At 46.1% G+C, this 13,001-nt stretch overlaps 1 protein-coding gene across 2 annotated transcripts in view; it reads right to left on the bottom strand.

Moving 5' to 3' along the window:
* Positions 1–11,077, bottom strand: part of WIPF2 (WAS/WASL interacting protein family member 2) — a 41,509-nt gene extending 30,432 nt beyond the window's left edge. The window contains exon 1 of one of the 2 annotated variants that reach the window (XM_075561782.1): positions 10,915–11,077. The gene's annotated coding sequence lies outside the window, so the exon portion shown is untranslated. Of the gene's footprint in view, positions 1–10,600; positions 10,731–10,914 lie in introns of those variants that run through there. The other variant, XM_075561783.1, reaches the window with a different exon arrangement.
* Between the last annotated feature and the right edge of the window lie 1,924 nt (positions 11,078–13,001).

Genomic DNA, 13,001 nt, shown 5'->3' with positions numbered 1-13,001 from the left:
ACAAGTGGATAAAGTGCTAATAAAACTGCTAAAAAAAAGAGAAAACCTAGTAGTCATTACTTATAAAATCTGTTCTCACTGGTGTTGACAAAACCAAAAGCTCATCTGCATTCTAGTAGACGCTGAATCACAGCGATTACACACACACACACACACACACACACACACGAATTCTAAAGCTATAAATCTTTGATGTAAGTAGAAAGCCTCATCTTTCTCCCTCAGAGAGGCTGGTGGGTTTGAACTCCCGACCTTGCTCACCCACCAACACCACAGAACTATTGCTGAAATGTGCTGTCTAGTCTATTCTGACTCACAGCAACCTTATGTACAACAGAACAAAACGCTGTCCAATCCCAATCCTGTGCCGTCATCACACCCACTGCTGTTTGAAACCAGTGATGCAGCCACTGGGCAAGTCACCTTGCCGAGGGTTTTCTTTCCCAGCCCCTCTCTGTTCCACGCCTGAGGTCCTTCTCGGGGGACGAGCCTTCCGATGGAACGTCCAAAGTATCTGAGGTAGAGTCTCACCAGCCTCATTTGCTGTCCTCATACAGCTCATGTCTGGCAGTCCACGGTGTTTAACACTCCCCCACCACCCTAAGTCAAAGGCATTGGCTCTTCAGTCTCCCATACTCACCGTCCAGTTTTCACATGCACAAGCAACTCAAGTGGTCAGGAGCACTTTAATCTCGGGGTGACATCTTGCTTTCTGACACTTTAAAGAGACCTTTTGGAGCTTTGACCAGTGCAGTGTCACTTGATTTCCTGACTACTGCTATTGTGAGCACCAATTGTGGATCCAGGTAAAATGAAATCCTTGACAACATCATTATTTTCTCCACTTATTATGTCGGTCCGGCTGTGAGAAATTTTGTTTTCTTTATGTTGAGGTGTAATCTGTACTGATGGCTAGAATCTGTGACTTCATCAGTAAGTGCTTCATGTCTCTTCCTTTCCTGCAAACAGGGTTGTGTCATCTGCTATTGAAGGCTGCTAATGAGCCTTCCTACAATTCTGATATCGCATTCTTCTTTCCAAAGTCTAGCTTTGGGATCATCTGCTTAGCATACAGATGGAAAAAGTACAAGATGCAGCCCTGCAGCACACGTCTCCTGGTTTTAAACTAAGCTGTCCTCTCTCCCTGGTCAGCCACTGGCTTTGGGTCTATACGAAGGTTCCACATGAGCACGAGCCAATGTCCTGAACTTCCATTCTTCACACTGTTATTGATCATTTGTTTTGATCCATATGGTTGAATGACGTTGCAAGTCAATATAATACAGACAAATGTCTTTCTGGTATTCTGTTTGTAGCTAAAATCCATCTGATATCAGCAGTTAGATCCCTCATTTCACAACCTCTTCTATAGCTGGCTTGAATTTCTGGCAGTTCCCTGTCCATCTACCATGGCAACTGTTTTTTAATTTTCTTCAAATTTTACTTACATGTGTTATTATGATAATTTTTACAGTCGGTTGAATCACTTTTCTTTATACTGGGTATAAATATGGATCTCTTCCCGTCAGGTGACCAGGTAGCTGTCTTCCAAATGTGCCACCCAAAACACAAAAGTACAAAAGTATATACAGCTATCTCCTGCTTTTCAATCGTTCACTTTATGCCATTTGACTTTTACAAAAGATCTACATTATTACCTGTATTCATAAACCAAAAGAAATCCGAAGGTTTTTCACTTTTCAAAAAAAGGGCAAAACGTTTAACTAGTGTTCCAAGTTGGTTTTGCAGCATGCCCTTAGAGAGGCAGTGTGTACCTGGGCGCCAGAGTGGTGTCACCAAGCCCCTCCCCCAGGAACTACGGCAGCATCTGAGCATCAAGTCTCTACAGCTCTGAAGTGCATCTGTGAGCACTGTATGTTAGTTAGTGTTATTTCAGGCTTTATGTGTTGTTTGATATGGTTTGGTCGGTTATGGGAGGAGAACACTCAAAAGAATTTTTCTATATAAATGCATGGTGATTGCATCATCTTGGCTGAGGAAAGGTGTCATAGGAACACTGCTTTGGGGGAGCAGGGACAAGCTGTATGGAGAGCTGTCGGGAGAAGGCAGACCCTGTGATGAAAGGACCAGGAAGAAAGCAGAAGCCGAAGCTCCACAGAGCCGAGCCAGTCTTTACAAGGAGAGAAGCGTCATGCCTCATTTCAAACATAATATATGAAGTCTCCACTCACCACGGACAATCCAATTTAACAAAGCTGTGCCTTTCACTGTAGCAGTCTCACTCCAATACCACGCAGCCTCAGAAACACAGATGGCTCCCTGCTGAGAGCCTAGGAAAATTTGCACGTTTTTGCTGCTTTATCACAAGTTAGGGGCGGCTAAGACAAGAGTCTACTTTTAAGTTAAGGAAACAGGGCCAGCTGATCCAATTACACAAGAAAGGTATGAAATTAAACAGGGTCACCTGGGCTTGCGATTGCCCCACAAAGGTCAATATACTTGAAGATAAAAATGACCTCATTTATTCAGAGTTATAATACCCCTTAAGCTAATGATTCATTTGCATGTTCAACAAGACGTATGTGTTGTGTGAAGATGCATGCCTTCTGAGAGAACGCTGTATTCACCAGTCCATAACATCTGCAATCTACCCCTGTCAGTACTTCCTAAAAGCAAGTGTTTTCTGTTTCCTAAACAGCAGGTCTCATCATCCCTATAATCGAAGAATCATTCGATTATCACTATTCTCTGAAACAATTTCCCAGAGCCCAAAAGTTTAAGACCTGGTCCAACCACAAAACGTTAAGGAACTAAATCAAGAATCAGAAGTCCTAGTAGTGCAATGGGTAGGTAAGCACGGGACTGCTACTAATCTAGAGCTGGGGTCAGTGGTCTGAATGCACCAACCACTGTGGGAGAAGAGACCTCTCTCTGCGCAGTTCTTCTCTGTCACATAAGGTTGCAATGAGTCAGAATCGGCACAGTGCCACCTAACACCACTACAAATTAAAAATAGGTTTTGTCCAGCATGTTCCACTACACAGTGCCTAAACCCCCTTACAATATTGATGAGTCCAACATCAACACTAGTAAACTAATACACGAAGAACCGACAGGGGGAAAAAATCACCATTGTCAAGAATGAGTTCAAAATTCACTATGCTATTTATCATTTATGAGTGCTCACTCTCTGAGCTCCAACCAAGGAGCCTTGATGACGCTAAAGTGCTTGGCTGCTAACTGAAAGGCCGGCAGTTCAAACCCACCCATGGGTCTGTGAGAGAAAAGACCTGATGTTTTTCCATAAAACTACAGCCTAGAAAACCCGATGGGGGCTGCACATCTCCCCTTGTGGTGCTGTAACAAGAGTAGTGAAGGAGCTTTTGAAACTAGAGTCCCGGCAGGACATGTGTTTAGAACCTTTGTCCCTCTTGGACAGAGTCTTAGTTGAAAGGAGTGCACATAAAACTGTAACCAATGGAGTCCTTTTCTTCCAGGGGGAAATCTCAAGGAAAAGAGCCACAAGCAATGGTGACAGCTCTTGGATCTGGATGGAGAGCTCCAACCAGTGTGGATGCTGTTAAGGTCCACTCCGAACAAACACTGCACTGTCCTGCCAGGTCTGAGCCCGCTGATGAAGCCACTGTGTCCATCCAGCTCGTCGGAGGTCTTCCTCTTCAAGATGCCTGGTTGGCCAAGTGGTTGAAGGTGCCAGACTCAAGCTTCCTCAGCTGCCTCCAACCAGTTAGTGAGTGGGAAAATTGGAGATGCAGTTCTTCTTCCAGAACATGGAAGCACCAAAGTAGTTCTAGATAACAAAGGTTACTTTTCATTTAAAGATAACATTCTTGGGATGTTTGTGGACTGAAATAAATCACTGCTATCGCTACTGAAATGGCCTCAGGTACTCTCTGCTTAACCCTTCCTATGACAAGCTACATAAAATCATGCTGTGGCAGCCAGAGCCCTGAAGATGCTTCCACCACCACTGGATCCACAAGAATTTTCACCCACCATCCAGTCACCTTCCTGCGTTAGGCTTCATTGTATGTGCTGTGTGAGTCTAAAGGATATATGTACTAGTATCAGACATATGGGTTAATATTGGATGTGTGGACTTGATCTGGACTGGGCTGGGATATTTTCTCAATATACAATTGATCTTTGATATAAAGCTCTCTCTTATACATTAAAAAAAAAAAAAAAAGAAATGGCCTCAGGTGAAGCTGCCCATTCCAATGAGGGTCTGAAATCTTTCATCAGGTAAACAACCTTCATGTCTCTTTTCTAATAAACTAATTACTTCCAGTATCCCTAAAATTTTGTTTTGCTGTACTGATATAAACAAGTCCAAATCAAAATATGTAAATCAGTGATTTAAAAAAAGAAAACCCTATGGGGTAGTTCTACTCCATTATGTCAGGTTGCTATGGGTCAAAATGGTCCCCACAGCACACAACAAGGAGCTCCAACCACAAATGGGATTTCTTTCAGTCCTCAAAGTGCCCAGGTTCTTTCATTGCCCCACATCTCAGTGCCTTCGCCCAGGCCATTCCTCCCACCTAGAATATTCTTTTCTGCTGCCACTCACCCTCTAGCTTCCAGCCTTGAAAGTGACGTACTTCCTCAGGGACCTTCCCTGATTCACTCCATCCCACTAACCTGAGTCAGGCTTCCCATTAGCTGTCCCCACAGCATTTATAAGCAATGATAATTAATTACCTGCTTAATAGATTTTCCCACTGGAGTAGAATTTCCATGAAGGCAAGGCCTGAGTCAGTTTTTGTTCACTGCTGGATCTCCAGCACCTAGCACTATGCTTGACACATAACAGGAGCTCAAACATTCCAGGTGACTAAGCGAGTAACAGGGTCAAAAGCCATGTGCTTAGGCAATTTTAAGAATTTATCCTGAGGGTGGGTTGAAAGGGGGAACCGATTACAAGGATCTACATGTGACCTCCTCCCTGGAAATGGGTGAAGGGAGACATCGGACAGTGCAAGATATGACAAAATAATAATTTATAAATTATCAAGGGTTCATGAGGGAGAGGGGAGCGAAGAGGGAGGGGAAAAATGAGGAACTGATGCCAGGGACTTAAGTGGAGAGCAAATGTTTTGAGATGATGAGGGCAATGAATGTACAAATGTGCTTCACAAAATTGATGTATGTATGGATTGTGATAAGAGTTGTATGAGCCCCTAATAAAATGATTTTTTTAAAAGGAGAAAAAAAGAAAATAATTTATCTTATAAATCTAACATATGCCAAGGGTAAAATATACATGGTTATTCACTGGAGCATAGTTTGCAGAAGACTGGAAGCCGTTTATTAAATTGATATTGGGCAGGTAAATACAATGCCTAATCTCATTAACATTAATAGGGATAACATTAAGATGGTATGAACAGTGTGCTACACTTACTTGATTTTAATAAGTAAGTGTACTTGCTTTATATGTACATGGTGCCTATGGAAAGAATCTTAAGAATCTTAAACTACCAGTTGCCCTTGGGAAGATAACTGGGTAAAGGGTAGACTAGTCATTATATTCCATTTTTTACCTTTTGAATTTTAACCCTTATCTATTATCTACTCAAAAATTAAATTTGCTAAAAGCATTCCTAACTTTATTTCTAAGATAGTGATGAAAAGTTTAAATAGCTCCTCTTCAGATCTTCATCAGTTATGAAGATCAAAGACTAGCCCTCAGAATGGATTAAATTCACTGTAAAACAAACAAACAAATAAAACACCCCAAATCCTCACAACTGGACCAACAGGTTAACATCATGGCAAATGAAGAAAAAGACAGATGTTGTCAAAGACGGCGTTTCCACAGTCCAGAGATCCTAGGACAGTGCACTGGGAAAACCTACTGCACAAGACCTCGTTAAAATGAAGAACAAAGTTGTTGAAGACTCAGCTGCACCCGAACCAAGCCGTGGTCTTTTCAATTGTGTCACATGCATGTGAGAGTCGGACACTAAATAAGAAAGGCTACAGAAGAACTGATGCACTTGAATTACGGTGTTGGTGACAAATTCCAGAAGACAAATCTGTCTTGGAAGAAGTACATCAGAATGCTTCTTACAAGAGAGGTGGCCAAGACTTCATCTCAAGTACTTTGGACATGGTACCAGGAGAGCTCAGTCCCGGGAAAAGGACACAGGCTTGGCACAGTAGAGGGGCAGTGAAAACGAGGAAGATCATCAAGGAGATGGGTCGACATAGTGGCTGTAACAATGGTTCAAACATAGCACACTGACTGTGAAGAGGGCACGGGACCAGAAAGTGTCCCATTCTGTTGTGCAGAGGGTGCCATGAGAAAGAATCAACTCCACGCACCAAACAATCTGCATCTCGAACAACAAACTCCAGTCTGTCAGCTGAGCACTGGGAAGGCCAAAGTGGTGAGAAGTAAGCTCATTACCCACAAACCTCAGGTATCTGGTTCATACAAAACTGCACCACACAAGAAAATTTCATTTTTTAAAACTAATTGACCCAAGCTAAATGAATAGGGAGAATGTTTTAATGTTTTCACAATCAGAGATTATTGGATTCATCGGGTGTATATGTACAAAAAGTAGGTTAGTGAATTTGTACTAGAGAAATACCATAAATACTGATTAAAAACAGGAATTATATTCATGACCTTTGACATCTGAACCTGCTAGACCAAACCTGCATTATCAGAAGAACAATTGAGACAAATGATGGCAAGAAAAAGCTGAATCCAGAGCCATCAAAAGAGGCTTTGTCTGGGGGGTAGTAGCTCCACTATTAAGAGAGCTACTAACAAATACTGCAGGAAATCATCCTTATAACCAACCTCAGATACAGTTATCTTCAGCTAAGAGAAACACACTGTTAACAACCATTCTAAAGTACAACTTTGCCATGCCTAAATGGCCAAGTGGGGAGCCAATTCCTGGCTTTCTATTTGCTCACCTGAACACTGTCAAAATCTTAAGCGATTGATGACTGACATGTTGTTACCTACCATCAAGTCATCCTGATTCCACACACAGGGTTTTCATGGACAGATTTGCAGAAGTAGAATTTCTTCCTAGTCTGTCTTAGTGCGGGAGCTCGCTGTAACCCATTCAGCATCACAGCAACACACCAGTTTCTGTTCTGTCGGCAGGCTAGTGGTGGCCGTGAGGTACAGTGGCCTGGAAATGAACTCAGATCTCCCATGTGGAAGGCCAGAATTCTACCACTGAACCACCACCACCCCTAAGGCTGGCACAGGCATTAACGAGCTATCACCTTTTGTTCCCTCCTACCATTGTTTACCTCCATAAAGTTCTAGTCCTTTTTTTTAAGTACCCCTCTACAGATCATATAAGGACCTCTGCTCTGTGGTTTAGGGCTTGGTTGGTAACTGAAAGGTCTGCAGTTCTCTGCAGGAGATATCTACAGCTGTCTAAGCCTCATCTCTCTCCCAAGGAAGAGGGGTGGTTTCAAACTGCTCACCTTTGTGGCTCATAGTCCAACCCATAATGACTATACCACCAGTGCTCCTCTGTAAAGATTATAGCCCTGGAAATCCTACTAGGTAGTTCTACTCTGTCCTATAGGATGGCTTAGAGTCACAATCAACTTGATGCCAGCAGGTTTTAGTTGTTGCTGTTGTTGTTATAGAACCTATTAAGAAGTCCTCTTGGTTTCAAACTGCTGACCTAGCAGTGAGCAAGGCCAACGTGTAAACCATTGTGCCACCAGGGCTGCTAGCAGGCCAAAGCTCTCTCTAGACATGCACTCGGAGCCAACCCTTAGAAAGCAAGACCAGTTCAACACATGGAACCGGGGAGACAAGAATCTCAGCCACATCCCTGTCTTTCTCTCAGGCCAGCCCTGGGCAGACTGGTGGTACTAGCGTCTGACTTGTGTGTTTGCTCCAAATAAAGTAGCTGCTAACACCTCCCCCACTAAAAAAAGGGGAGTCCTCACAAGCATAGCCAATGGTGGCTCCTTGGGCTCAAAGGCTTAAGCGTGAGCGTGGACGAGGTTGGGAATGGTGGGGCTGTTGAAAATTCTAAGTCTTCCTCAGTACCCAGGGCATTCAAACTGGGCAAAAAAATGATTCTGCATCAAAATCACCAAATGAATAAGAAACAGACTTGAATTTAGAAGATCCATAGAGGGTTCCAGGACCACTCGGCAAAGAGCCCTGCCTCTATTGCCTTGCAGAGCCAGTCCCCAGATCTGCCAATGAACCTCATTTTCACACAGAATGCCCCATCTACTCTAATCCGGGGCATAGCCCTCAAGAGACAGTCAGCCAGAACTTCTGCCAACTTCTGCTCAGGGGCCCTGTGCAGAACAGTAGCAACAAGAGCCTACTTTGAGCAAGAGATTAACAATCACACTCAAGAATAAAAGAAGCTATTTGGCAAAAGGATGCACGTTGCCAGAATGTTAGTCACAGCTTCAAGGTCCCAGCTGTGTGTCTCTGCAGCTATTCTTTGCTTTGATAGACTCGGTTCTCTGGCCCAGGGAATCCAGCTCGGCTTCGGTCACCCTCTCCATTGGGAGCAGTCAAAATCCTTTCACTTGCTGGTATCAAACGGTGACACAGACAAGATGTCCACCAGAGACTTAAAAAAAAAAGGGGAGGGGGGAATGTGTAATTCACTGTTTTCCACGTAGAAGTGGTTCCACGGGGGGGAAAAAGTGACAGGACAGAAAAACTGAACATCATTATGTTGAAGCAGGCGATACCAAATGCTTGCCCAGAGCTCTCTGAGCCTCCGTAACATTTCTCAAAGCCCTCTTTATAACAAATTGAAAAGATATACTATACGTTGAAATGACAGTATAATATTCAACAGGTTTTTAGTTCAAATAAGTGTATGCATGTCATAGTCTAGGACTCATCCTGCGTTAATATACAAGACTAGGGTTAGACGTTGCAGCCTGAACCAGCAGTCCATGAATTTCAGAATTGCTTTTTATCAGTAGGAAACCGACCCGAGTACACAAGGAACTCTCATCATCAGACAGCCCAAGGTGGTAAGAACTGACTGTTGCCTCCACTAGGAACAAGGATCTCTCTCTCTCTTCCTTCCTTAGAGCCACTGGTAAAGCCTGAGAACCCTGGACTTCAGGATGCTGCCCACCCTCCTCTGCATTGCACCTTTGTACGGCTGACATCACACTGCCAATCAGTATCAACTAAACACCACTCTGAATCATGCATGTGGCAAAACTAGAACCTGCCCCCTTTTAAGCAAATCCACATCAGATTTCAGCAATTCCAAGACTTCCAGGAACACGTCTTCTGGGCTAAACAACTGTACCGCTGGGCAAAGTGTCTAGAGCATGGTGCCCAAGGAGAAGTTCTACCACAATAAATTATTTCAAAGGAGTAACCATTTTAATAAGCCCAAACTGTCTACAATCACATTGGCCCCCAACAACCGACAGACAGCTATGCTCCAGTGATTAGATCAGAGCAAAAAACTCAATTATCTGAGATATGGTTTCTCATTAACACTCAAAAGATTTGTGAAAAAATTCTGTTTGTCAGGAGTAAAACACTTTGAGAACTAGAAAACACACACTCTCTTCTCCCTAAAAACACTGCATTCTCCCATAATCCCAGCACCAGTTATCGCCAACTCTACCCTTGCTCTCTTCATTCTGATGGCAATCAATACCACACAAGACAATCATATGAAGTTTTGATTGACAAAATGTGGATGTTAAGAATGAAGAATTTAAAAAACCAACTCTTTCCTGCAACATAATCGTGCAAGACCGCAGAGGGAGAAACGGGTGCATTTCTCCCAGACATTTTGTTCAAAAGTCACTTCTGCCCTCCCTTCAGAGGTCTCATTTGATTGGCACAATCTCTGAGAGGCAGAGAGGGACCAGACCTCTCTTTCAAAAAGGGAGTGGGATTTAGGGAGGGCGGCAGGCCGAGAGACGAATGGTGATGATTTGCCTCAAAGTTACTCAATAAATCGATCGGGGGTGGGGGGGGGGGGGATAGGAATCGTTCTTAGTCCCCCAAGGTTCTCTTCTGGGTTTGTAAAAGGAGTTACAAGTTTCCAAAAACATTCAGCAATTCGTCATTCACAAACCAAAACTGTTCCGCCAAACAGCAAGGTAAGGGAAAAATAAAACCGGGGGGTGGGGGTGGGGGGGCCCTGGAGGCCAAAACACTAAGATCATTCAAATCCCTTTTAAATTATTCACTCCTGCCCATGCCAGCTTCTTCCAGGTGCTTTGTCCAAGGTTCCCCTTCAAGACTTTCATCCCGATCTGCAACTCAACCCCACACACTGCCCACGTCCAACACCTGCAGGTGTGCATCTGCCCCCTGGCCACCTCTCCCCGACGCCAGCGGCTCCCGTGCGCGTCTCCTTCCAGCGCTCAAGCCAGCCTCACTCCACTCGGGGCTCCTTCGCGACTAGACGCCCTCCCTCCACGGTCACGGTAAGCAAATTCCCGAGTCATCCTCCCAACCACTGCTTTTCACCCAACTCTGCCCCCCGCCCCCCCAAAGTCGTCCTGGCCGCCTCACCCAGAGCATCCTGCGAATTACTTGGTCCCCACAGGTCCTCCCTCCCGCTCCATCTCCCGTTTTGCGCACGGCCACCTCGGTCCCTCACCCGGTCGTACTCACCTCACCCACCCCTTGGAGACCCCTTGGTTCCCGTCCGTCAGGAACCCTCCCCTCCATTCCCCCAGCCCCTGGGGTCCCACACCAAAGCCGGCCGCTCCCCGCGACCGGAGACAGACTCCACGCCCACTCGCCTCGGGCTCCGCCGCGCCAGCCCCAGGCCCGCGCCCTGGCCCCGCCCCCAGGCCCCCTGCTCCGCGCCCCGGCCCCTCCTCCACGGCCCCGCTCCAAGCCCCGCCCCCACTCCCCGCGCTGCCTCCCTCTCGGGTCCGCAGGTCACCCCGAAACGGACCCGGCCGCGCCAGCCCCTCCCCAACCTGGCCGCCGCTGCCCTGAGAGCGGGTCCCCTGCCAGCTCCTCTCGGGCCTCGTCCCGCGCCGCTCGCGCCCCGGCAAGCTCCGCTTCCAGCCGCCACTGCCGCCGCCCCTTTTGCCAACCCGGAAATGGATGTGCTCCCACCGTCCCCTGCGTCCGCAAACAAAATGGAGGCGGGGGGAGGGAGGGGCGGCGCGCGGAGACGCTCTACGCATGCGCGCCCGGAGCCCCGCCCCCGCCGGCCGGCCACGCCCCCGCCGAGTCGCCGTCCTGCGGGGCTCACGGGAATTCCGCTGGCCAGGGGAAGGAAGGGTTTGCGGGTTCGACTGCAATTGGAATCATCTGGGAAATTTCAACAGACCATTGATGCCTACTTTTACCCAGTTGCCAGGACAACAGAGAGGCAGACTAACAGGTCAACGTCATCTAAACCTGACCCCAAAGCTCGCCTCTCTCTTGGGCCAGGGGTTCCCTAGCGTTGTGCTTTGAGGGGGGTGGTGCTGCTGATGTTGCTTGGAGGAGGGACATAAATTCTGTGTTCTCCCTGGCGGGGCTGCTATTAGCTCTGTCCCAGCTGACTCAGGACCTTTGCCTAGTCCACTGGCAAAAGCGTTTTCCAAGTGAAACCAACATCTTTGCTTTATAGCCTCGAAATGCGCTACGTCGGGTCTCTCCTGCGTCATCTTTTCTTGCACTGAATCCAATGTAAAAGGACAGGATTGCGATTGAGGAGACAACCCACAACAACGACTTGCTGCTGAAAACTTCATGAAGAGAGTAACACTTGGGTAGGACCCGGCAGTGTTTCATTTCTGTTTTGTTGTATATAAGGTCACTATGAGTTGGAACGGACTTGATAGCACCTCACAACAATCTAACCCGCTTGCTAGGTCAGCAGTTCAAAACCACCAGCAGCTCGGCTGGATAAGGATGAGGCTTTCTACTCAAGTAAAGATTTACAATCTCAGGGAAGCTTCACAGAGCCTGTGCTACCCTGACTTACAGTCACTGTAAGTCAGAATGGACTCAGTGGCAGTGAACTTGGTAACTAGGGAGTCCTGGTGTCAGACTTAAAGGAAGGCTGGGGAGCCTAAGGGGAACTTGTGCCCTGTCCTAATAGGTTTGCTTTGATTCAGGACCCACTCCATGGCAATAAATTTGGTTGGGCTTTTACTTGCTAGTGGTATGGCCTTGGGCCTCAACTACTTTATCTGGAAAATGAAGCTACAAATGCCTGTCCCACCTGCCGCAGAGGATTGTTGGAGGGCCCAAATCAGATAATGAACATGGAAGCACATGATGAACCTAATAAATGGTTATTGTTTTTGGTTTCCATCTGTTCTGTCATAAGCAGCACTAGGCACCACCTACTAGTCAAGTGAATGTCACAACATTATTGCATTCATTGAGTACCTGAGGTGGGCCAGGCACTGACTGACACACCAAGAGGTGGCTACTGGGGTGACTAAGTCACGGTGTCATGTTGTAGGTGGACTGGCATGTAAATATCTAGCTAATATACAGATCAGCTCGTGCCATAGGGACATGCGTGCTATGGGATGTCAGACAAGGGAGTGACTAGTTCTTGCTAAAGAATGGGCTAAGATTTCATAAACAGTTTTGAACTTGGCCTTTAAAGATGAGTAGAATGTAATGACTGGTGAGAGAAGACAGGAAACTCATCATAGGCATAGGTATCAGTGGAGGCAAATACTTTCAGGTATGTAGTTTTTGCATGCCTGAAGGTGGTTGTGATTCGTCCAGAGAGATACAGGTAGATCTGAACTCCTTAACACAGCCTCCCAGCTATTCACCCCACTCTCCTACCGGCCCCTCCTCACTGGCTACAAACTATGGGGACCTGTTTCCTATTGCTGCAATCCGTCCAGCAGTTCCTACCTCAGGGTCTTAGTTCTAGGCTAGTTCCTGCCTCAGCCTTATGTTTTTCAGGCCTTGCTCAAACATTCCCTCCTCTGAAGCACTCCCTGCCCACAACCAAAGATGCCGTTAGTGATGTGATCTTCTAAAACAATGACAACTCCTGGTACAGTTTTGAACAATACAAAACAACTTACAAAGGGCTCGCATT

The sequence above is a fragment of the Tenrec ecaudatus genome, chromosome 10, assembly GCF_050624435.1.
Source record: "Tenrec ecaudatus isolate mTenEca1 chromosome 10, mTenEca1.hap1, whole genome shotgun sequence".
Taxonomy (NCBI): Eukaryota; Metazoa; Chordata; class Mammalia; order Afrosoricida; family Tenrecidae; genus Tenrec; species Tenrec ecaudatus.
This window is presented reverse-complemented; position numbering and strand designations above follow the sequence as displayed.